This window comes from Taudactylus pleione, unplaced genomic scaffold (assembly GCF_031769625.1).
Source record: "Taudactylus pleione unplaced genomic scaffold, aTauple2 ptg000030l, whole genome shotgun sequence".
Taxonomy (NCBI): Eukaryota; Metazoa; Chordata; class Amphibia; order Anura; family Myobatrachidae; genus Taudactylus; species Taudactylus pleione.
The window spans coordinates 4,387,005-4,412,455 of record NW_028284432.1 but is presented as its reverse complement, the minus strand read 5'-3'; the positions used below and the strand labels follow the sequence as shown (position 1 = coordinate 4,412,455).

Genomic DNA, 25,451 nt, shown 5'->3' with positions numbered 1-25,451 from the left:
CACAGAATTACCGCAGTTTTAGGTAGTGCTGTGCATGCGCCACTTTTGTGAGCATAACGACGCATGCACAGCACTGATTACAGCTGTGGTAAGGTAGAGCAGGCAGGGAAAAGTATCTATTTCCCGAAAAGCAGTCATCGCAAAAATGACAGCTTTTCGGAATAGATACTTATGGAGAGGAGGAATGATGAATTCCTCCGGTAATTAGGTAGAACTCCATGCGAGTTCTAAACCTAATTACCTCCATCAAATTTTTAGTAATGATGAATAGGCCCATAAGTCTGCAGACAGGTGATGGGTCGACACTGCATGCAGGCTGAGGTGTTTGCAAGCAGGTATGCAGGCGGAAGCAGAGTACTAAGCATACTGGTGTAGTAGAAATGGTTGAGCACCATACTGAATGCAGGAAGCAACAGGAGAGTATTAGCACAGTGCTAGAGGTGATTAGCACATGCGCGCTGATGGAAAGAGCACTAGCAGAATGACGCGCTGCTGTTGCTGGAACCAGGAACGAGTGAGATACAAGTTGTACTGAGCAATGTGTTAGTGCAAGTAAGGGGTTTAATAGGGCGCTCAGGCTCTGATTCAGAGCCGGACGCAGGGGTGTATCTAGGGGTCTGTGCGACCCTGGCAAAATAATATAATAGCGCCCCCCTCCCTCCATATTTTCTGAATAATTATATTCTGTCTCCCCAGCCATCCCCCTTCAGTGTCCCCAGCCATTAGCCTTCCCCTTTCTGTGTCCCCAGCATTCTCTTTTCTCTGTCCCCTGCCAACCCCTTCTGTGTCCCCAGGCATCCCCCTTCATTCTGCAGAGCCTTTCCCCCTTCTATCTCACCAGCCATCTCTTTTTTGTGCCCCCAGGCATTCCCCTTCTACTCCTCCCCCCACATTCAGCCCCCGCAGCCCACACAGATACTTATCGTACCTTCCTGCTTTGATATGGCTGCGGCAGGCTCCTCAGTGAGAACAGCAATGTGTAAAAAGAACTTTATTGATCAGCTGCTCTGAGCTCAGCTCCTCCACAGAGGACAAGGAAGAGGAGGACGCAGCCCCGCAATGGAGGAACTCCAGCTCCTGGCACACAATGGGTCAAGCTGTCAGAGTCTCGGGTGAGAGCCATGCCGCTACCCTCCTCCCAACACTCCCTCCCCGGGCAACCGATCTCCGTCTCCTGCAGCATACCCACACAGGCTCCCATGCCTGTGAACACCTCCGTCTCTGCTCTGTCCCCCTTGGAGGCAGCCGCAGCATCGTGGGCCTGGCCTAGCACCCTCAGTGCCCCTGATGAGCCTCCCCCCGACCGGTGCAGGCGGGCGACTACAGGGGCATATCTACCCTGTGGCTGCAGATGACACCACCGGGCGGCGCCCCCCCCTTTGGCCGCCGCCCCTGGCGAGTGCCATCCTGGCCAATGGGTAGATACGCCCCTGGTCGGACGCTCTTTCAGAGCGCTCGCTCTGAATCAGGGCGGCATTTTTTTTTTTTGTGCCGGCCTCCTGGCCGCTCCCTAAGCTGTGGGTGACCACCCACAGCTTTTGCGAGCGGCCATGTGATGGTCGCGACCATCAGGCTTGCGACGAGACCCTTGTGGTAGCGTCTCGTCCATCGCAAGCCCCAGAGGACTTCTTGCTCTAATAGAGCAGGAAGTCCACCTACTGACATCACTAGTGATGTCAGTAGGGCCGCCCACAAACGGAAGGCGTTCCCTCGGGAACGCCTCCGTTTGTCCAGCCACCCCCCCTGCCCGCCTCCAAAACGGGACGAGCTGTCAATCACAATCGATAGCCGCCCCGTTTTGATGCGTGACCCGTAGCAAAGGAGCGCCTGTCGCTGGCCGGTTCTCTCGCATGCGCACGCCGGAGGAGGTGCATGCGCAGGTGTTAAACATCGACCTGCTTGCGAGTGCATAACGCTTGCAAGCGGGTCTGAATCAGCCCCTCAGGACAGACTTGGTAGCACAGATCATGTGGGAAGAAATAGGTTGGCAGTTGGATCCTCAGGAGTCAGCTGATCAAAAGCAAGATGGTGGCAGGAGACACACTATCACCCAGAGTCAATGCTTGTGTAGTTTGTAAAGATTGGCCAGAGGGGACATGCCAGCAGATGAACTGGCAGCGCCGGGTGTAGTAAGAGGGTCTGAGAGTCCCTTGTGTGACAGTGATGATTTTTGCTTTACTGATTGTTATTGTTCCTATTTCTGCACGGTGTTGACAGAAAGAGGATATTAGGGCTCTCGTTAGTCTATGTGTTATAAATTTACATGAATTACCTACTAGCAGGGGGGGCGAAGATATAATTTTGGCGCCCTAAATCAGATCTCTGCCTGCCTTGTGAGGAGTCCTGGGGGCGGAGCCACCAGTGATGAGGAGGTGGTACCATGGGGAGGAGAAGGAGGCGGCCGCCGGGACCATCGGGGAGTAGGAGGGACTAGGCTGCATATTATACAACTTTAAAAGGCTGCCGCAGCATGGCCCCTGTACTGTGCGGTCTTTCACCTGAGCGCACATCGCTCCACCTGCACAGTGGTGCCTCTCTCATGTTTGGTGTGGGAGGGGGTGCAGCCCCCCCCCCCCATTCTGGTAACTATGCCTACTAGTAAAAGGAGCCAGTAGTGTAATTCCCAGAGGAAATGAGTGGTGTTCACCTCCCGCGGGCACCATGTGAGGCAGATTAATAAGGCAGACTTTGGTGGTCACATACTGTTAATAGCACCCTGACATGTAATGTCAGCGGCTGACGTGAGGGCAGTGGCAAACGCAGGATTTCTAGAGGGGGGGTTCAAAATGCTTGATTTTAGAGTGAGTGTGGCCAGTCCATGAAGAGGGCAGAATTAGTACTGAACCAGCTTTAATATGAATTATACAAAGTGTATTGTATGTCATAATTCCAGCATATACAGGACTAGTGATCACAGCAAGCTATTTCATGCGGCCGTAGGGCCATTCTGTCTGAGCTGAATGTTTTTATTTTAGATGTGGGCACCATTCCAGAGTATTAGAGCAAGTCTGGGAGCCTGGAGGAGCAGCAGAAGAACCTAGCACTGCCCTAGACATATATGTACAATGTTTTCCAGATCTCCTAGTTGGTGCATAGGTTATTTATTACTGGCTGAACATTCAGCACTAGTAAAATTCTATTATATTATTATTTCTACTGTGGTCATGGTGTGTGGTGGGGAGGGGGGTTTCCAGGCAGCTGGAGATCCCCCCTGCGTTTGCCTATGGAGGATATAATGCCAGCAGCTTCTATTTATGTTGTGTAAAAATAAAAGGATTCTCTATCTCAGTGGTTCTCAAACTCGGTCCTCAGGACCCCACACAGGTCACGTTTTCCAGGTCACCCAGCAGGTGCACAGGTGTAGTCATTACTCACTGACACATTTTAAAAGTTCCCCAGGTGGAGCTAATTATTTCACTACCGATTCTGTGAGGAGACCTGGAAAACATGCACTGTTTGGGGTCCTGAGGACAGAGTTTGAGAACCTGTGCTCTAGTTCACTAAAATAAGGTAACATGTCCCTCCTCCCCCTATCTTATTGTTGTTGTGCTGCAGCTGTTGTTGAATGAAAATGGACAGAAATTCTATGGACCTCGGCTTGCATCCCTTCCCTGTACTGTCATTTTTGAGAATATTCTGGACCCCACATTTATGTTGTATGTACAAAGCATGATGAACCTGTTACATACCTCCCAACTGTCCCGAATTTAGCAGGACAGTCCCGTTTTTATGGGACTGTCCCGCCCGCGGGCCGCAGTGTCCCGCGGTGGGGGGGCAGTTGGGGAAAGCATACACCGCTGCTCTGCATAGCAGAGCAGCGTGTATGCAGAGCGAGAATAGATGCTGTGCGCATTCGCACAGCATCTATTCACAGTACGGGGAGGAAGCGGCACGCCCCTTAGTGATGTAAACGGGACGTGCCGCTAGGCCCCGCCCCTTTATGTGTAGGCCACGACCCTTTTTGGGGAGAGTGCCTCCGGCGCGCAGATGTCCCAACTGCTTGTGGACAAATGTTGGGAGGTATACTCAGAGCCGTAACTAGACTTTTTGGTGCCCTGTGCCAGAAAGAGCATTGGCGCCCCCCTCAATTTTCAAAGGGACATAATGCACCCAAAAAAGGGCCATGGCCTCATGGGGAAGGGCCAGGTAAGAGATAGGAGAGGCTGGGGATGAAATAAGAGGAAGCTACAAGTGAGAATGATAATAAACAGAAATTTGACAGGCCCAAACAGCGCCCCCTGACCTGTGGTGCTATGTGCGATGACACAGGCCGCACTACCCTAGCTACGGCCCTGGGTATGCTGTTACAGATCCACCTCCTGTGCTCCTGTTTCACAGATACAGCTGAACTAATTGGTGAGACCAGAACTGTTGGACAGAAGGCTTCTCCATGATTACAGCCTTTGTGAAGAGAACCGCGGGGACTGGGATTTAGTTGTGAGTAAAGGATTGCCTCAGGAAGGGACAGTGGGCCTGATTCAGACCCGCTCGCAAGCGCATAGTGCTCGCAAGCGGGTCGATGGTGAGCAAGCCCCGGAGCGACCGCAAAAAGCACTCGCTCCGGTGCTCGCATCCAAAAGGGGCGGCTGTCGATGGTGATCGACAGCTCGCCCCGTTTGGAAGGCGAGGAGAGGGGGTAAACGGAGGCGTTCCTGCAGAAACGCCTGCCATTTGTGGGCGGCCTTACTGACATCACTCGTGATGTCAGTAGGTGGACTTCCTGCTCTATTAGACAGGAAGTCCACTGGGGCTTGCGGCCACGAGACCATCGCGACCATCTGCTGGCCGCTCGCAATAGCTGTGGGTGGTCACCCACAGCTATGCGAGCGGCCAGGAGGCCGCACAAAAAAAAAAGCCCTTATTCAGAGTGAGCGCTTTTTCAGAGCGTCCGGCTCTGAATCAGGCCCAGTGTGCTAAGATTAAGATGTACACTCAAAGTGAAATTTCTGCAAGAGATTCAGAAGCTGCCAATAGGGATGGAGCACTTGAAGCTTCGCCGCTGGCAAATAAGGCGACATAAGATAACAGGTCAATGAGATATATGGGGGAGATTTATCAAACCGTGAACAGAGATAAAGTGGAAAGAGATAAAGGACCAACCAATCAGCTTCCAACTGCCACTTTGCAGGCTGCGTTTGTAAAATGACAGTTAGAATGTGATTGGTTGGTACTTTATCTCTCTCCAAGCTATAATAAATTTCCCCGTTTAATATTTTGCCAGACTTCTATGTAAGATAAGCATAAAGCTGCCTAGTGGGGTGACATTTAATTTACAGTGAGTGGTTGTGATTGTATAGTGGATGTTATAATGGTAAGAGGGGTGTAGTAAAAAAAAAATATATACTGAGGGAAATGTAATGTGGCATATGACGTGGAGTGCAATATGATGTTACATAATATGAACTGGAAGCACTTTAGTGTGACATAATGAACTGGAGGCACTATAGTGTGACTTAATGAACTATGGGGTGGAACTAGGGCATTAATATGGGGCATAACATTAACTATGGTACTACTACGGTTCTTAAAACAACAACAAGAGCATTACTGTGGGGCATAAAATGAACTAGTGCACTACTGCGGGGCATAAAATAAACTAGTGCACTACTGTGGGGCATAAAATAAACTAGTGCACTACTGTGGGGCATAAAATGAACTAGTGCACTACTGTGGGGCATAAAATAAACTAGTGCACTACTGTGGGGCATAAAATAAACTAGTGCACTACTGTGGGGCATAAAATGAACTAGTGCACTACTGTGGGGCATAAAATAAACTAGTGCACTACTGTGGGGCATAAAATAAACTAGTGCACTACTGTGGGGCACAAAATAAACTAGTGCACTACTGTGGGGCATAAAATAAACTAGTGCACTACTGTGGGCATAAAATGAACTAGTGCACTACTGTGGGGCATAAAATAAAACTAGTGCACTATTATGGGTATAAAATGAACAACAGATGCAGAGAGTGGTGTTTCTAGAAACACTGGGGCAGTGGGTCCTTCTAAATATGGCTATGGACTGGAGCCCACAAAGTTGTGGCTATGCCCCGGACCATGCGCATATGCATCAAGTCACCGTTGCTCTGTCGTTAGAGCAGCGGTGACAAGAGTGTCCCCCAACCTCACGACCGTCCATGGGACACTGCGGCCCGCGGGTGGGACAGTGCCCGAAAAGCGGGACTGTCCCGCTGAAATCTGGATGGTTGGGAGTTACAGTGTGCTGTTATGTCATTTCCATGTTAGACACAGGCTTGCTGCTGTGTATCATAGGCATATTACAGTTCCGAAAATATATTATTGCAGAGAAAGGCTTGCGCCCATTTGCTTAGCGTAAAATACATATATTTGTACTGCACACGCCTACGTGTGAGCGATGTTTTTATACTGCGCATGCGCAAAAAGTCTAGGAAACCCTTACTGCGCACGCGCAATCCTAGTGATGTCATAAATATGCGACTTATGGGCGTTTCAGGGTGGGGACTGGAGGTGACCTGAAGTGGATGCAAAAAGAGGGCATCTCACGGGCGTGTTATGGGAATGTCATGGGCGTGATTCTACGGCTGCGTTCTCTTTTGCAGCATCGCATAGTTTAAGAAAGTTAAAAGGAAAACTGAGCTGGCCGGGGGCTGCTGGAGAAGACGATGTAACAACCGCTGGTGCATCAGTGGTGGAGTGGTCGGATCCACCAGCAGACGTAAGTGTTGCACAGATGTGCAAAGTGGGTGTCGCAGGGTTTGCGCAATCCGTCGCACGTTACTGCACAAAGGGAATTTGCATATTTTTCGCAAATGTAAATCCATAAGAAATCGCATCTGTGTCCACCTCTGAATCAGGCTCTTAGTTATGATTAGAATATTACAATTTTACTTTTATTAGATATATGTTAAATTAGTGATTTATAGAACAATTTTTTTTTTTTACATGGAGGGAATAAGAGACTCCGCCTTATAATATGACCGACCAGGTGTCCTCCTAAAATGATTATTAAATTGTAGATAGTTTTAAATTTAACTAGACACAAATGGGCCTGAAGCCGAAGCCAGCGTCCCCACCCTGGGCGTGACATCTTGACTTCACGGGTTTAGGGAGCAGGGCTGAAACAGGGCAGCAGAGAGCCCTATTACGGTTTTGCTCATTGCTCACTGACTGCACTGAGGGCCTGATTCGCTGAGCGCTCGCAACTGGGTCGATGGTGGCCCTGAGCGCATGCGCACGACGGAGCCGTCTCTGTCGTGCGCATGCGTGGGACCTGGATAGCGACGGGCAATCCGTCGCTCCGGGTCTCGCACCAAAGGGGGCGTGCTGTTGATGTTGAGTGACAGCACGCTCCCTTTGGTGGGCGGGCCGGGGGGGTGGCTGCCCAGATGGAGGTGTTCCCATGAGAACGCCTATCGTTTGGGGGCGGCCCCACTGACATCACAAGTGATGTCAGTGGGAGAGCTTTCGGCTCTGTTTGAGCCGAAAGCTCTCTGGGGCTTGCGGCCACGAGACCCTACCACAAGGGTCTCGTCGCAAGCCCGATGGTTGCGACCCTCGCAGCCCCTAGGCAAAATCTGCCACTGACTAGTAGTCTTCTTGGCTTTAATAGTCTTTTTGCTCTCTGGTTACTTTTTTCTAATAGTATACTAAGTATATTTAAGAATGGGTTTTCTGCTATCTTATTCTGTGTGCGCTCTGCTGGGCGCGCTCTCTGCCTGCTGCTCTCACACCCACTCTTTGCTCTACTACATCTGCCACGTGAAATTGATTTAATCAGTTTGACATGTTTGTAATTAAATGAACTGAACTGAAAAGTAACTGCATTCCACTGACACACACACACAATATTGTTTAATATAATGTGAGATGTCTAATGTAGTAATCAATAGTATAATATTCAATAGCCATTCAACTAGCACTAATCGTCACTTGAATAGTGTTTCCCGATAACTTTCCTTAGAGTGACAAACATTTATTTTAGATAGTTTTATACAATATGTACGTTTCCTAAGCGGATTTATTTCTTTGGACTGCACCTACAGACTGTATTATCCCCTCTTTTTCCCATTGTGACGTCTATGTGTCTCAAGGCCAGATTCAATTAGCGATGGTAATATCGCTGGCGATAATATCGGCCGATTATCGCCGATATTATCACACCCGCAATAAAAGGATAGACTGTTAAATAAACGCCTGCACCAGCCACATGCGTGGTTTAAAACACTTGTCACATCCATACGGCCCCTCGAAAAACCAGCCCCAATACAATAAACCCATTTTCAATTATTTATTTTTTTTTTCACCCAAAATTTGAGCAGTCGTTTTTTGCCAAAGTACGCAACTTACGAAAACATTTTGGGGTAATTTATCATTAGGAGGGTGACCAGAGGGTTCTGAAAGAAATCCCCACATTTTTAGTCTCCTGGTCTGAGATGGAGAAAACTTTTCGCCTGTTTTTTGTCGAAAAACGGACGATTTTGCAGTTTCTTCGGTGAAAATATGGCCGATTTCATAATCAGACGTTTTCGCCGCTAGTTGAATTCTGAGTCGTATATATAAGGCCTGATTCAGCAGTGGACGGAATTGCAAAGTCTGTGCGCATATGCATGGTATGGACCCTGTGGAGTCTGCGATTGCTTTATGCTACACACATGAAGTTTACAGATATCCGCATAATCAGGGCCATATTGTGCTTCAAGGAGCTTAAAAAAGACCTCTATATAGGAAATGTTTTACTTGTTAACATTGGGCCTGATTCATTACGGATATCAACTGCAATCGCAGCTGCGATTACGCACGCAGATCCACTGCGAAAATATGCTAATGTTTGCCGTCGCAGCACAACATAAGGACGCCCACTTCCCCTTACTCACATACGTAATACTTAGCAAAACAGCGAAACCATCAGTAACAATGAGTACATCGTAGCCTCACGCACAATTGCACAAGGTCAGACGGCATAAAATCGGGCAGCCGGCTGCCTTAATACCAGCAGCCGGCTTCCCGACTGTCATATCCCGGCGAGGGTGAAATGCCGGGCGTCTAGATGTAGACGCCTGACATTTTCCCGACGCCGGGAGACAGGTGCCCGGCATCCCGATCGAAGGGATGCCGGGCGCCGCGAGCGGACAGCGGCAGGGGGGGGAGGGTTAGGTTTAGGGCACCCGGGAGGGACTTAGGGTAAGGCACCCCCCCGAGGGACTTAGGTTTAGGCAGCGGGGAAGGGGGGGTTAGGGTTAGGCACTTAGAGGGGGGAGGTTAGGGTTAGGCACCCCTAAGAAGGGTTAGGGTTAGGTTAGTAAGTACTTACCTATCGACGATCGGGATTTCCAGCGCTGCCGGGAACTCTGCTTTTGTCGGCCAGGCGCTGCTGGGAATCGAACCACCGGCCATGCGGACGACGGTATTTCATACAGATTCCGGTCAGACCTTACTCAGAAATTGCTAACCTTGTTGCACGCAGTGGGAGCTCAAGTTGCGAATACCAATGCAGCGGCTAATTTATGCACGCCCCTGTTCAAATGCACTGACACGCGTGCGTTTCACCGACCACTACCCCCAAACACTCACTACCTGTCATTCACTCAGCGATGGGTCTGCGTAGTGTCTGCGATCGCAGTGTAATCGCAGTGAGACCTTTGCACCCGCCTGCGCAGAACTCAACAATCATCCATCTGCGTGCGTAGTCGCAGTTGCGATCCGTAATGAATCAGGCTCATTATATGAACCTTGTTAATTGGACCTACAGTAATAGGAGCAGTTCTATTATTCTTCTTATATATTCTCCTACACTATATTCTTTACACTGAATACAAATGGTGCTTACACACGAAACAATTAAAATGCACGATATGAATGACAACGATTTCGATTATATCTTTATCGTTCATATCGTGCATTTTTCGGTCTCTCCAACCCACCAACGACCTGCGATGCGTGGGCACGTATGGACGATAACGATCTTGCCCGTGCATGCAGGCCAACCTGATCGATATCGACCAGGTTACTATAGGGACCCGCAATCGTTGGTGGTGTGCTGGATGATCGATATCGATCATCCAGCACACCCGGGAGATCGTTCAATGATATTATCGTTCACGATCGTCCCATGTGTATGCACCATAAGATGTGGCAAAAGTGATGGTACAGTGGATCAAACAAAGTATTATTTCCAAGTTACAAAACAATCCCCCATTCCTCATGATTATTTCATAAATAGTACAACCCGTCCCCCAGAAAATTCATATGTACGGCTTGTACTTATAGCCCTATAATATCTCTTCACACTTAATATAACATATTTGGCATTAAACACTCAGGAGACAAAGGTGAATAGGTTTTAGATACAATGGGGTACATTTAGGAAATATCATGGTTATTTATTTTTTATTTTATTCTAGAATAGTCAGCTTTGAAGGCTGGCTTTAAAAAGGTAATAGTAAAACAAGATTAATTTTGCATGTAGAAAATTGGAGTCTTGGCAGAAACTATCTTTAGTAAATATTACACCCCTTTACTAAGGCGGAGTCTTAAGTAAATGCATTTTTTTTTTTTTTTTTTTTCAATTTGGTTGCATTCTAGCAGAGCAGTGTAAAAACAAACACAAGAAGTCTAATTTTATTGCGGTGACCCCACTCCCACAGACACAGGAATCAGGAGCCTATGAGCTGACATCATTCCTGGTGCTCAAATGTCTGCAAAACATGATTAGTGACAGCACAGCTGCTTCCTGCAGTACCGAATCTCCCTAGCAACCCATGACGCAGGACCGAGCAGTCCCGCCCACCAGTCAGCCACACCTCCCATACTGCGCAGGCGCACAGCACTTCTCTGTCCGGCGTGTGAAGGGGCGAGAGAGCTGGTGGCTATCACTGCGCATGTGCATCAGTTTTCCGATCTCACACACACACACACAGCGGCGGTAGAAGCAGCAGCAGCAGCAGCAGCAGCAGCAGCAACGGCTAGAAGGATAGGGCTGTGTCTGAGCAGTAAGTACCGGCGTGTGTGTATGTATGTCAGTCGCCTCCTGGGCTCTACCGTATCCTTCCGCCGGTCTCCCCGTTGTGTGCTTCTGTGCACCGTGTGTAGTAGTGCGCCGGGGGCAGCGCATCATGGATGCAGCCACTGCTCCACCCACACATAGGGCTCTGCTTCCCACCGGCCAGGGGCTGCCCAATGCAGGCATTACAGGGGTTAATGGTCAAAACCTTGCTATCTGACTTTAGTGGTGGTGACCCACATATCTACGATATTACATCTCCATGTCTAGAGTAGTGTCTAGAATAGTACCTCACCCCCTATAGCTAGCAGCCCCCCATATCTTGACCAGCAGGCCCCTATATATCCTCCAAGCTTTGTTGTACTGCACTATGGTATATGCTGGTGCTGCCTGAGCTGATTCTCTGTTAGGGATGCCCAAAATTGTATGTTTCAAATATTGGGTTATTGTTTTGACCAAATGGTACCGATAAATACTGTACTGTACAATGTGCATAAATGGCACCGATAGATACCGTACAATGTGCATAAATGGCACCGATAGATACTGTACAATGTGCATAAATGGCACTGATAGATACTGTACTGTATGTACAATGTGCATAAATGGCCCAGATAGATACTGTACAATGTGCATAAATTGCACCGATAGATACTGTACAATATGCATAAATGGCACCGATAGATACTGTACTGTATGTACAATGTGCATAAATGGCACCGATAGATACCGTACAATGTGCATAAATGGCACCGATAGATACTGTACAATGTGCATAAATGGCACCGATAGATACTGTACTGTATGTACAATGTGCATAAATTGCACCGATAGATACTGTACAATGTGCATAAATTGCACCAATAGATACTGTACAATATGCATAAATGGCACCGATAGATACTGTACTGTATGTACAATGTGCATAAATGGCCCCGATAGATACTGTACAATGTGCATAAATTGCACCAATAGATACTGTACAATATGCATAAATGGCTACTGTATGTACAATGTGCATAAATGTCCCCGATAGATACTGTACAATGTGCGTTTAGAGCGGGGCAGGACGTGTCAGATAGATGCAATGCTGTCATAACGCTATTCTGCTCATTAAAATCCTGGCGGCACCAGAATTCACGTTCACTTGGCTTTATCCTAAGGGTCCGACCAAACCTGGATCTTCAGGATTCGCCGGAATCCTGCACCAAATCCTGAATTTGATACATCCCTTATTCCTAACATTGCCTTATATGAGCATCCCCCTTTCCAACCCCTTATCTGTTCATCAGTTATCTTATATCATACTCTCCATAGACTGTTTCTACCTCTCTTCCCGTCCCTCGTCCATAGCTCCTTCATGTGTAAGAAAACTCATATATACATGTGTGATGTCGGAGCTGTTTCACGTCTGTGTTCTCTCTCCCAGCGCTCCCCATCTGGCCTTCCACCGGTGTCATGTTTGAATTGGTTTCAGCATTGTTTTAGTTATAGTCCCTAGGCCATGTTTGGATTTCACAGTAACATCCTATTTAAGTGCAAAGTGTCCAGCTAGCCAACACTGGTTTCCATTCCCAGTTTGTTCTCTGTATCTTCGTTCTCAAGGGAAAGAACCACCAGTTATGCTGTGATTATTTACAGGTACCTCCTGATCCTGCAGACGCACCCCTCGCTTTACCTTTCATATGTGATCTGTGTTTTAATTAAAGTCCGTCGGCAGCGATTACTGTTCTTTTAGGCATCCAATTTGCAGATGAGATAATTGTGCATTGCTGATATCTTTATTAAAGGATTGTGACTATAGGAAACTGCATGTACAGTGATAATGTGTAGGATAGACCTTTTCCTTTGCTGAAAAGCTGGTATGTGAAGGCCCCCATACATTAATTGATTGCAGCAATCGTGCAATTTGCAATCGATTGTGTATAAAATATTTTCCCTTTTTCAATCGATTGCAAATTGCACGATTGCTGCAATCAATTGCTGATGTATGGGAGCCTTAAGTGAAGGATTGTGCAGTGTGTGTGTAATCCAGATGTGTCCTCGTACATCTAACCTCCATACACAACGCAGCGCGACTTGCCTGGTGTGAGTGAGCCGCCAGGTCCCGTGATGCTCTGCTTACGTCTGGCTTTTTTCTTGTGCCGAAAAACGCGTCAAAGCCGCAATGCGATGTGACTAGAACGCACCAGCAGACTGTGCTATGTAATGTGATATGTGACACCTGTATATCTGTGTGCACCTGAGTCTGTATATGGGAGACTGTGCTGAGTAATGTGATATGTGACACCTGTATATCTGTGTGCACCTGAGTCTGTATATGGGAGACTGTGCTGAGTAATGTGATATGTGACACCTGTATGTATGTGTGCTCCTGAGTCTGTATATGGGAGACTGTGCTGAGTAATGTGATATGTGACACCTGTATATCTGTGTGCACCTGAGTCTGTATATGGGAGACTGTACTGAGTAATGTGATATGTGACACCTGTATGTATGTGTGCACCTGAGTCTGTATATGGGAGACTGTGCTGTGTAATGTGATATGTGACACCTGTATATCTGTGTGCGACTGAGTCTGTATATGGGAGACTGTGCTGAGTAATGTGATATGTGACACCTGTATATAGGAGACTGTGATGAGTAATGTGATATGTGACACCTGTATATCTGTGTGCACCTGAGTCTGTATATGGGAGACTGTACTGAGTAATGTGATATGTGACACCTGTATGTATGTGTGCACCTGAGTCTGTATATAGGAGACTTTGATGAGTAATGTGATATGTGACGCCTGTATATCTGTGTGCGACTGAGTCTGTATATGAAGCACAACCGAACTTGGAATGAAAAAAGCTGTGCCCGCAGCATCATAGCAATTCCTATACAGATTTAGGGACTCAGTCGCGCACAGATATACAAATGTCGCATAACAAATTAATCAGCACAGTCTGCTGGTGCATCCTAGTCTCATCACATTGCGACTTAGACGCATTTTCGGTAAATAAAGACGCCCGGCGCTAGCAGATTCTCACTTGACCTTGGGCGCCTAGGGAGGGACTTCTTAACGCGACTGCAGCACAGATATGTAAGGACACCTGGAAACCGCTGCAGTCACTGATCATGTGTTAGGGTTATCGCTATTTATTCCCATCGGCCTCAAGAAAACAAAAATGCAGAATGAGGAACTTAAAAATGTCATATGCACAATCTAATCTCATTACTGACTAGATTTGTAACAATCATATTTTGCAAATCACGTTCGATCCAGAAAACGCCTGTACCGATCTCTTGTGCAACTTGTATTTGTTTCTCTTGCAGTTATGGGTCTAATGCACTAAGGATGATTTCTGGTTCTGTCACTTATTTGCTCTCGGTAGTGACGGCAGATGGTGGGAGGCTGGTGACACTCCCTGTCCATTCACTGTTTTGCATTTCTGAGTGTCTAAAGCCTCCTTTGTGTGTCGGGTTATATGGGGGGCATTTCCCTTTCATTTGCGCACTAGTCAGAGTATGCGTGGGTATTGTGCTCATAACTTTAATAAAGTGAAGCTTGTGTTGCTATCCCTTTGTCTCCGTAGATGACTCAAAAGTTTAATTGCATTATGAGATCGGGTGCTGTGACAGCTTTCCAGAAGTGCTGTATTTTATTAGTCAAATTACACTTAATTCCAGAGTGATAGTGACTCCAGATGGGAATTTGAATTGCTGAAGCACATAGTAATGTCATTTGAAACCTTAGCCCCAGCATCTTCAGTGAAACACTTGTTACTTTCCTGGCTTTAAAGAACAGTGTGTTACACAGTGCCAACCCCCCCCCTATCACATTGTCATACCGTACTTCTATGCATGTCAGAGTAGGAAGACATTATGTCAGCTGTCTGCATCTGTGGGTCATGTCTCTTCTACTGAATAATCAATTGGATCTGCTCTGTAGCTGAAGCCCTTTCTCTATTGTTCCACTTGTCAAAAGTTTGATTGCAAACTGTGCCTGAAAGGTCCTGGATCATTGGGTAAAAACATGCCAGACTCTCCTCCTTGGGGCCGAGTAGGGATCATAGGGGGGCAGTACGATGGCACAGTGGTTAGCATTGCTGTCTCACATCTTTGGGGTTTTCGGTTTGGTTCCCACCAAGGACCTGTATGTGTGAAGTTTGTATGTTCTTCCCGTGTTTGCATGGACTTCATCCGAGTACGCAGGTTTCCTCCCACAATCCAAAAGCACACAGGTAGGTTAATTGGCTACTGCCAAAAATCCTAGTGAATAGGTGTGCGTTGATAGGAAATCTAGATTGTAAACTCCACTGGAGCAGGGACTGATATGAATGACTGATATCGTTTATTTAAACCGCTGGGGGATATGTGTGTTATGTAAATAATGTTTAATAAATAATAGTCCGATATTGTGGTCCAACATTTTTCTTCTGTCAATCACAGGTGAGAGAAGTGATTTTTGGGTTGGAATTGTCAAGGGTCTATTCAATTAAGCGCGCCGTGAACTTCGACGAAGGATTTCTTGTTGCATCCCTCCTGGGTGCAAGCAGAAATCCGATAAAACTCCTGTCGGGATGTTGTTTTCTGCCCTTAGCACTGCGGAAACAGCATCGCTCCTGGCAGTTTAGTCAGAATGCCTGTTCTCACGGCTAAACACCATGTTTAAGGGGCAAGAACCGCCATTCTCCGTCAAATCAGCACACTTTATTGAATAGCTCCAGGAGCTCCCTTCCGGCGCTGTTCAATTCGCATTGTATTGAATCGAGCCATATGTAGCCCAGCCCTTAGTGATTAGTCCTAGGCTTTATTACATCTTTGATTAGCAGATAAGGATGAGATAACTTATGTGGACTGATGATACCGCATATAATTATTGCAATTTGTTTTAAATGAAACCAGATGCTTGTTTTGCTGAATTGTTTAAGAAAACTCATATATACATGTTACAGTATACACATATACAGTTTATTGTTTAGATCAGGGTTGGGGAATCCTTTTTTTTTTTTCTGTCGAGGGCCATTTTGATACATACATACATATATATATATATATAATATTGTGATAGGATCACTGGTAAAGTGGTCTGTGGCAGGTACATTTGTCCCAGATTCCTGTCTTATGTGTTCTAAACCCCCAGGAGAAAGTCTGCAGTGTAGCAGGCTTGAGTCTCGGCTTTTTGAACAGCCGGTTTGGGACCTGGGGGTTGTGGGTGATAGGAGAGGGAGGGCTCCACCCACGGCCACTCCAGGTTTTGGTTCTCGCAGCCTGGTAACAGGCTTGTTAGGGTTTCCACCTGAGAGTGGCCAATATAAGCCTAGTGTGTTTAGGGCTGAGTGTCTCACCTGGGAGAGCAGACAGGGAGTTTGCTCAGAGACACTTGAAAACCTATCCGTGAGTACTGTGCTGTGCCTTGTTGCTGGTGAGGGCATTAGGCCCTGCCAGGTTATGGTAGTGAGGGAACCACCTGTGAAGTTAGTGCCCCGACAGGGCTAGGATTTATGTTTTCTTTATGTTATTTCTGACATTGCACAATAAAGACTGGCGCCGACCAGCTTGTACTCGCATCCAGACTGGTGTGCTGCTTCCTTGCTGCTGTGTGTGTGTGTGTGTGTGTGTAAGGAAGGAGTCCTCTACCCAGGAGAGGGACCTCCTAATCTGACTGTGTCACAATATATATATATATATATATATATATATAATCTTTGTGGGCCTGGTGCAGGCCACGTCCCCTCTGTGTGATGTCACACGGGGCGGGGCCACAACCAGCACTGCTTACAGTAATGCCCGGATCATCCTGAGGATGCTCCGGGGAGCTGTAAGGGCAGCGGTGTGACCATCTGAAGCGTCCTAAGGACGCTCCAGGCGGCACTGCTGCATAGATTCTGGCTGCAGGGTGACATACTAGGCTCCCTGCTAGCCACATGAGGCTAGCAGAAAAAAGCTCTGAGGGCCAGACCAAATGATTCTGGGGGCCTTATACGGCCTCTGGGCCTGAGGTTCCCCATCCCTAGTTTAGATGAACACTGAATATTATTATTCTATTCCTAGACTGTACATGGGTAAATCTACAGTACTGTAACTGTTTTTCACAAGTAATGAGCGGAGTGTAGTTTTGTTTTTTAATTACATGACAGTGATGTTGAATCTGTTTAAATGAGTTGGACGCTGTACGTTATTTTTGCAAAGATACTAGCAGCCTCTACAACCTGATGACTCCTGTTATATTGTGTACATGCCCCCCTCCTCCCAACACCCTGCCCGTCTATAGCTGCGCCAGAATCTGCCTGGCTCACTAGAAAAATATGTCCACCGCTGCTGTATTCGACCCTGCGGAGACTATAATTCAGCTTACGCAACAGGTGGATCTCTGGCAGTTGTTAAGAGACCTGTTATCGAAGTGTAGGTTTTAAAAAAATAAAAAATAAAATAATATATACACAAACAACCTGGATATAAATGTACAGAGTGCATCAATTAAGAAAAACATTGATTCTCTTATGTGTTTTCGTTCTTATTCCATCTAGTTTATATGTTGCTGTATATGGCCCTTTTTTTTTTAATCTTAGTTCACCTGAGTTTATATAAAGCAAGTGACTTACCAGGGTTAGAAATAATTTATAGAAACCAGGTTACGTGGTGTAAATTTGCACCTAGCATTTCCTGTGGCTGTACAAGTGTGCAGATGCTATTCGCTTTTGTCTTTCTGGAAACTGCTGACAACTTCTGCATTGTAGCACACGTATGTATACCAGGCAGCTGTGTTAGAACCTACAGGTCCAAGTAGTTTGCATTATTTCTTATTAGTTTGTTTTCATCATCTTTTCTTAGGGGCCTATTCGTTATCGGCCAGCTTGCTCTGGTGCAAGGACAGCTGTACCAGAAATTGAAACTGATTCCAAACACTGATACCAAAGTAGCAGTGATACTTCCCCTCAGCTGATCTGCCCATTGTATGTGCGTGACCTGAGCTCATGCAGTCGTATGGCTGAGGGGCACACATTTCGGAGGCAGCAGAGGGATCTGATCCTGCTTCGCAACCCGACTGCTCCTTCCCATAATGATAATGACAGTTCCATGGATCTATTGCCCATTCTCTCGTTACCTGAGATGAGACAACAATTACTGGGAGACTATTCCATGGATCTATCACCCATTCTGTCATTACCTGAGGCGTCATCTCTTCCTGGCCAGATCAATGTTCTCATCTATGTTCTGTGTGGGTATTCCAGGAGTAACCTTTTTTCTTTCAGTCTTCCAATTTATACACATCATACATACATACCTTTTTTCTCTTTCTGGTAAAGAAGGGTACTTTTTCTTCAATTGTGTATTGGAATAAATATATTTGTAATAGACAGACAGGCATTATATAAAATAGTGAACCGTCAGTTTACTGGGATATTGTATATCTGAAATGAAAAAAAGATTGTCTATACATGCAGTAATATAGGGGAATATATATAAAACATTCTAAAGCAGACAAGTGGAAGTGTTGCCCATAGCAACCAATCAGGTTATAGCTTTCATTATTCTAGTACATTCTGATTGGTTGTGTACAGTTAACCTCTTTAGAAGGTTTGATGTCCACCATAATCTATAAATGGCATTAGCTTCTAAATTCCTATCAAAATAATGTAAACCTATGCTCTAAGAATAGGGACACTATAGGAGAGCTATTAACTGTATGCAGTGGCTGCATATTCCGTTATGTTTTAAAATTGGGACCAAAACAAGACTTGGTAATAACAGACAGACAATGAGGTAAGAGGGCCCTTCTCGCCACCTGACAATCTATAGGGAAATAGGAGTTTGATACATGAGGTTAAGTGTTTGGGCTGGCAAATTCCCAACGTAGTGGTCTGTATTATCCAATTACACAGCCAAGTTAGCCTTGGGTCAGTGGGATGTTCAAGTGTAGAATGGGAGCATGTGTAAGTTTTGTGTGAACTGTGTAGATCAGGGCTCGACAAATCCCAGGGGCCAGGACGCCATGGCTACCAGATTTTGCTGCCTGGCTACTAGATTTTGCAGTGAGGGAGGAAGCAGATCCTCATCAGCTCTGTTGGAGATTCTTACCTATAGTACTGCGGTGTTCATATCATGCACAGGAGTGCATGTGCTGAGTGTTGTCTGCGGTGACTGCTGTGCCTGTGCCTGTGTCCGTCCCGGCCTGCACTGACAACTCCTGTCCACCTTGGCCTGCTCTGATCCCTGCTGTCTGTCCCAGTCTATGCTGATGCTCCTGTACATCCCAGGTGTCTACTGTCTCCTATCTCCGGCTGCATAGAGCTCTCCGGTAGTAGGGTCTATGCGTAGCCAGGGATTGCGGAGCAGCTTCAGAGGGATAGTGGTGTGACCACGAGGGGAGGGCGGTTATGTTGTACTTTCTAGCACCATTATTTTATGTGAAATGTGGTCTGTTATTACTGGAGGGCGGGGGCTGGAGCAAGGGAGCTGTGCAGAGTAGTGAGGGGGGCGTCCATGTTACTATATCCATTCAACTGCGACCATTTTATGGACTAGTATAGTGTGTATAACAATTGCATAACACACAGCTGTGCTTCTCACTCCTGTAATTTTTTTTGGTGGGGACAGTGGTTTGACTCCTACACTTTCATCCTGGCTCCTAGATTTTAGAAAAATTTGTCAAGCCCTGGTGTAGAGGGGAGGTAATTAGTAGAATAGTTTATGGAGGTTAAGTGGTTGGTTCTGGGATTTGATAAACTGCCTGAAGAGCTGAGTTTTCAGGGAACGCTTGAAGGTGTGGCAACTAGAAGATATTCTTGTTGCGCAAGGGAGGGGTTGCAGCCCAATAAAGTCCTGTCACCGTGATTAGGAGCAGGTGATGTGTGTGGATGAGAGACGCAGATCTTGCGCAGAGCAGAGGGGTTGAGCTGGAAGATATTTTGAGGCAAGTGAAGAGATGCATGTTGGTGTAGTTTGGTTGATGGCTTTATAAATTATGTAAGTTGAAGTATTTTTTATTGGATTTGGTAAAGTACAGGCAACCACTGTAAGGACTGACTGAATGGAGCAGCAGAAGAATAACTTTATGGGTGTGGATTAAATTGTTAGTGTCGACTTCTGTCCGTGTCGGACAGAACTCTGCAATTCAATTGTTGCTTCGTTTGGACGCGAATAGGAGACAAGCAGCAATGTGCTATAAGTCTGTGGTTTGGGTGGGTGCCCTAAGCAAGATCGTAGGCAAGTTTTGCCGCTATACGTGGCTAAACCCTGTCTATTTGGGTGCGACAGGCACAACAATTAATGGCTGAATTGCTACATTGGTTATTGCGGTGCCCAAAGCAATTGAATCGCCCCCTATGTGAGGAAGATCACTCTAGCTCCAGCATTCAAAATAGATTGTAGGGGTGTTTGGGGAAAGACCAGTAAGGAGGATATTGGCATAATCAATGTGAGCGAGAAATTATAATGAGTACATAAATTTGATTTTGGCAGAGCTAGCGCGGAACCGATCCTGCACACAGCTGGTAGACAAGGTCAAAGTTAAAAGCCTCTAGATAGATTAGGGTTACCTCATGCCCCTGCAGTAAACCCATCTGTGCCCGCACATGCCAGTTGGTGACCTTAACCCCTGAGACACTCTTCCTTATTGCAAACTCTGGCCCCCATTTATCAATGAAGCATAACCCCTTTAGCGAGCGCTACAGGGGTTATGCCAGGTTTCTGGTAATATAAGATTACCGCTGTTTGTCAAGCATCGCTCTCGCCATCTTTTAGATGGTGAGAGCGATGAAGGTCCTCCCACTGCGGGCAATGGAGACCCGGCGTTGCCTTTCCTGCATCAGTGAAGGCACTGCCGGTTCCCCGTGTCATGCACATGCGCAGACTGACCGCGCACAACACCGGAGCCCCGTCTCTGGCAACGTTCGGCTGCCAGCAGTCCAGCAGAGTACATCACGGGACCTTGTCAGAGGGGTAAAAACCAGTTCATTTTTCATTTGTATCACAGTGATGCTAAACGATAAGCTGCACTGTTGTTTAATATTGTTGATAAATGGGGGCCTCTATATTTTATTTTACACAACAATTAAGGATATCATGACCTGTTGAACTACCATTTAGTAACCTTATAAGTGCAGTAGGCAGCTGACCCCTTTGTATACCCTTTTTATTTTAATTTTTATTCTTTTCTTTTTCACTATTATGGAGCTCACATTTCACACTGGCTAACTGCAGATTTGGTTCTTTTGTTCTGGAAGAGACCTGGCATTGAGGTAGTATTACATCCTCACAAAGGAAGTAAGCTATATAATGGATAGACCAGTCATCTGTTATAATCTGTCACTGACCAGGTAAACACATGATTTACTTGTGTGGATTTCACTTTGGTCTCCTAAACTATAGACGATACACTGCATGTGGTCGGCCCTATACCCCTTAGTAATTTAGGAATGGAGTAAGCAGTGATCGCGCCGACCAAAAAATGTCTTTCTTTCTCTCAAACACTAAAGGTGCGTACACACGTAACGATTTTGTTACCAACGATTTTATGAATGATTTTCTGTCAGATTTTTTTAAAGTGTAATGAACGATTTTTGTAACTTCCCTTAATGAAAATCGTTCAGTTGGTCAGTCAGAATGAACTACAAACGGGAACGCGCATGAATGATAATAGATCATCGTTATAACTCAGAAACCGAATGATTTTTTCAACGATTGAACGATAACGACGTTGTTCTAGTTAAATCGTTCAAAAAATCGTTACGTGTGTATGCACCTTAACACATAAACAGGAGAAACTCACATGCACATATATACGTACACTAACGAATACACATATTAACACATAACTAGTATACACGTACTAACACATACACAGTAACACATAAGCTACGCAGAGTTACACATGCATACATACGTACACTTTTGAGGCAGCTGTAGGTTGCTAAAGGGGGCGGGCACCTTGTATCATTAGACCCCGTCCCCTCACAATGTAATGCAGCGATTCGGGCAGTGTACAAGGCATCGGTCCGTTAGGGGGGAGTTTCTATGTAAACCACCCCCTGCCTGAGATAGTGAAACCCGCTATGACAGAATTCCCCCGTCTGCAACAATGCCAATGCAAGAGACCAACTTCTGCAGCCACCCGCAGCAGGGAAGCGTGTCCCCGGGGACCCAATCATTTTGTAGAAGTGAGTCCCTGGTCCACAAAGTCGGGAAAAATATGCTATATATTTGCATATATTTGCCATCACGGAGTCAGGAACCCAACCTTCAGAATGCCGACGTTCACAATACCAATAGTGGCACCCTAATGGTAATAATCCCGACAGATTAAGTATTAAGGTTAGGCACTAGGGAGAGGGTTAGCGTTAGTCTGCGGGAGGGGAGGGTTAGGCTTAATCTCCGGGGGAGGTTAGGGTTAGTCTGAGGGGGTTTAGGCTGCGGGAGGGTTAGGGTGAGGCTGCGGGACGAGACTGTTAGGGTTAGGCTGCAGCAGGGGTGGGTTAGTGTAGAGGGGAAGATTTGTTAAAATACTTGCCAAAATCCCTCGGTATGCCGCTGTCAGGATACTAATCATCAGGATCTCATACCCAACCTGTAATTTATGTGTCCACGAACCTCTATTCCAGTGGTTCTCAAACTCAGGGCCTGGTTCAGACCCGGACGCAACGCAGTGCTCTGTCCCAGCCGTCAGGGGAAGGGTATGCAAATTCCGCGATCGCACGGCCAGGCTTAAAGACGCCCTCTATGTCTTAGAGAGCGACGGCAGAGTGATCGCACGCCGGTGTAATGACCCACTTTTCATTCTTAGCACACGTCATCTCCAGCAAGTGTATGATTATTCAGTAACATCGAGAGCCATCGGAGCTGTTCACAGTCCTTGAGTTAGACCCTACCCCGCCACAAGCACTGCGATCACTGCAGGCTGATATACAACCAGGTGACGTGTACAATGACGCTTCCCTGCTAATGATGCACGCCCAAAGAATCGCGTTTTGACGCTCGGACACGCCTGCGTTCACACGTCCACTCCCCCGTTTTCAAGGGCCTACCCCTGTTACCACCCACAAACGGCACTATGTGTCACTCAAAGTAGCGCTCAGTCTTTGTGCTACGAGTGCCCGATTCACGATCGTAGTGACTGGCACGCGCACTGAGATGCATGCACAGACAGGCGACTATCGGCCATAGTGTGCGATCGCCACTTAGCGACCGTGTCTGAACCGTGCCCTCAGTTCTCTGGACCCCAAACAGGTCACTTTTCCAGGTCACCCAGCAGGAGCACAGGTGTGTTCATTACTCACTGACACATTTTAAAAGATCCACAGGTGGAGCTAATTATGTCACTTGTGATTCTGTGAGGAGACCTGGAAAACATGCACTGTTTGGGCTCCTGAGGACCGAGTTTGAGAACCTGTTCTCTAATAGTCCAATGTGGATTTTTCCATTAAGGGAAAACTGTGTGATTATTTTGGGTTGATTTGGGGGCTTTACTTGGTGGCATTTATGATATAAATAACAATTTTAATTGTATTATTTAAGGCTAATAAGGTAAAATAGTATAGTAGTATCTTTTATTATTATTCGTACACATTGGATTGGTCAAGCCCTGCTTTATACATAGATTTCTTTCTTGAGTGAACAAGGACATTTAAAAAAAACCAAACCTATAGCCGATAGTCATTACTCAGGTCTTTCAAATGATTTTAATGTTTGAAGAGTCCTTTTATATCGGTCATGACCCCATTATTCCAATTAGCAGTGAGGCATCAATATCCTAAATATGGCCAGACCTCCCTTCCTTTTCTAAACTCATTCCTTCCTTCCTCATTTCAGAGCAATTATCATTATAGTTGAAGTACGTGGGTGGTTTTTGTTACCACAATGATGCAACAAGTCATCCTTAATATGTGGCGATGATCCCAGTGGTGTAATCTACACTGCGTGTCACTGTCCTAGAGGATCTAAGTGTGCTACTCTCATCACTCCCAATATCCTAGGTTTATATGGGTTTCCTTACCATACACCCCAAACGGCTTGGGTACGAAATGTCAACTGTCATAATGTCGACATGAGAATGTTTGACGTTGACCATGACCACATTTATCATGTAGACAGTGATGAAATGTCAACATGGTAGAATGTTGTTTCGTCCTGGTGACCCAGTGGTGACTTACCTAAGTCTCGACGGCTGCATCGGCTCCTGTTGCATCTTCTGGGTCCCGGCGGTCATGTGACGGTCACTTCTGGGTCCCGGCGGTCATGTGACGGTCACTTCTGGGTCCCGGCGGTCATGTGACGGTCACTTCTGGGTCCCGGCGGTCGACGGTCACTTCTGGGTCAGAGCTCCAATCCTCCGTCATACTGGTAGGTTAGACATCGTTCACATTTCATCTGTCGACATTCTGAGATTGTTGCCATTAGCCTGTCGACATTTTGTTCTGACTTGTAATCTAAGCTTGAATGTAATAGGCTTAACTTTTTTTTTTCCCCTATTCTCTCAAATTATCTATATGATCATAAGTTACTATCACAAGCTTAATATGTACAATTTTATGGTCAGTACGGGAATAATGTTTTATTTTTCCCCAGGACTGGTGCCAATTTGCAGGTCTATTTTCAATTAAATATAATCTGATAATTTGTAATAATGGAATACGTGAGCGGCTGGTAGTACACTTAGGGGCAGAATGTCTGCATATGAGGGCACAGTATGGGGGAGAGTTATCAAATCTTGGCGAGAAGTAAAGTACCAACCAATTGGCTTCTAACTGTCATTTTTCTAGCACAGCCTGTAACATGACAGGAGCTGATTGGTTGGTACTTTATCTCTGTACACAAGATTTGATAAATGTCCCCCTATGCTTCTTGTATAATGTGCCTGAGTGAAAACATTAGAGACTAATTATTCTGTCAGTGCAGGTTGGTGGGTATGCAGTTGTTGGCATTAAACGGGATATTGCCAGTAACATAACAGCCATGATATACAATGCCAATATCTGTTTCTGTTTTTTCTTTCTAGCCATTACTGGGTCAATTCAATCAGATACAATGTGCACTTGTCACGTTGCGGAACGACATACTGCGAGACCCCCTACATCGCCGTTCTCTGCTCCTGATTCAGAGCCGGACGCTCTGAACGAGCGCCCGCTCTGAATCAGGACGTTTTTTTTTTTGGTGCGTCCTCCTGGACGCTCGCATAGCTGTGGGTTACCACCCACAGCTTATGCGAGCGTCCATGATGATGGTCGCGATGGTCAAGACCATCGCGACCATCGGGCTTGCGACGAGACCCTTGCGGTAGGGTCTCGCTGCCGCAAGCCCTGAAGTGATTTTGGCTCTATCAGAGCCAAAATCACTCTCACTGACATCACTAGTGATGTCAGTGGGGCCGGACCCAGACGGTAGGCGTTCCCATGGGAACGCCTCCGTCTGGGCAGCCACGCCCTGGCACACCCACCAAAGGGGGCGTGCTGTCACTCACCATCGACAGCACTCCCCCTTTGG

The 25,451-nt window shown here is 46.4% G+C and overlaps 2 protein-coding genes across 3 annotated transcripts in view; both read left to right on the top strand.

Annotated features, from left to right (window-relative positions):
- Positions 1-25,451, top strand: part of LOC148539110 (uncharacterized) — a 126,367-nt gene that overhangs the window by 65,956 nt on the left and 34,960 nt on the right. The gene's annotated exons all lie outside the window — the stretch shown is intronic.
- Positions 10,832-25,451, top strand: part of CYRIA (CYFIP related Rac1 interactor A) — an 86,176-nt gene continuing 71,556 nt past the window's right edge. For both annotated transcript variants that reach the window (XM_088451843.1, XM_088451844.1), the window contains exon 1: positions 10,832-10,971. The gene's annotated coding sequence lies outside the window, so the exon portion shown is untranslated. The remainder of the gene's footprint in view (positions 10,972-25,451) is intronic.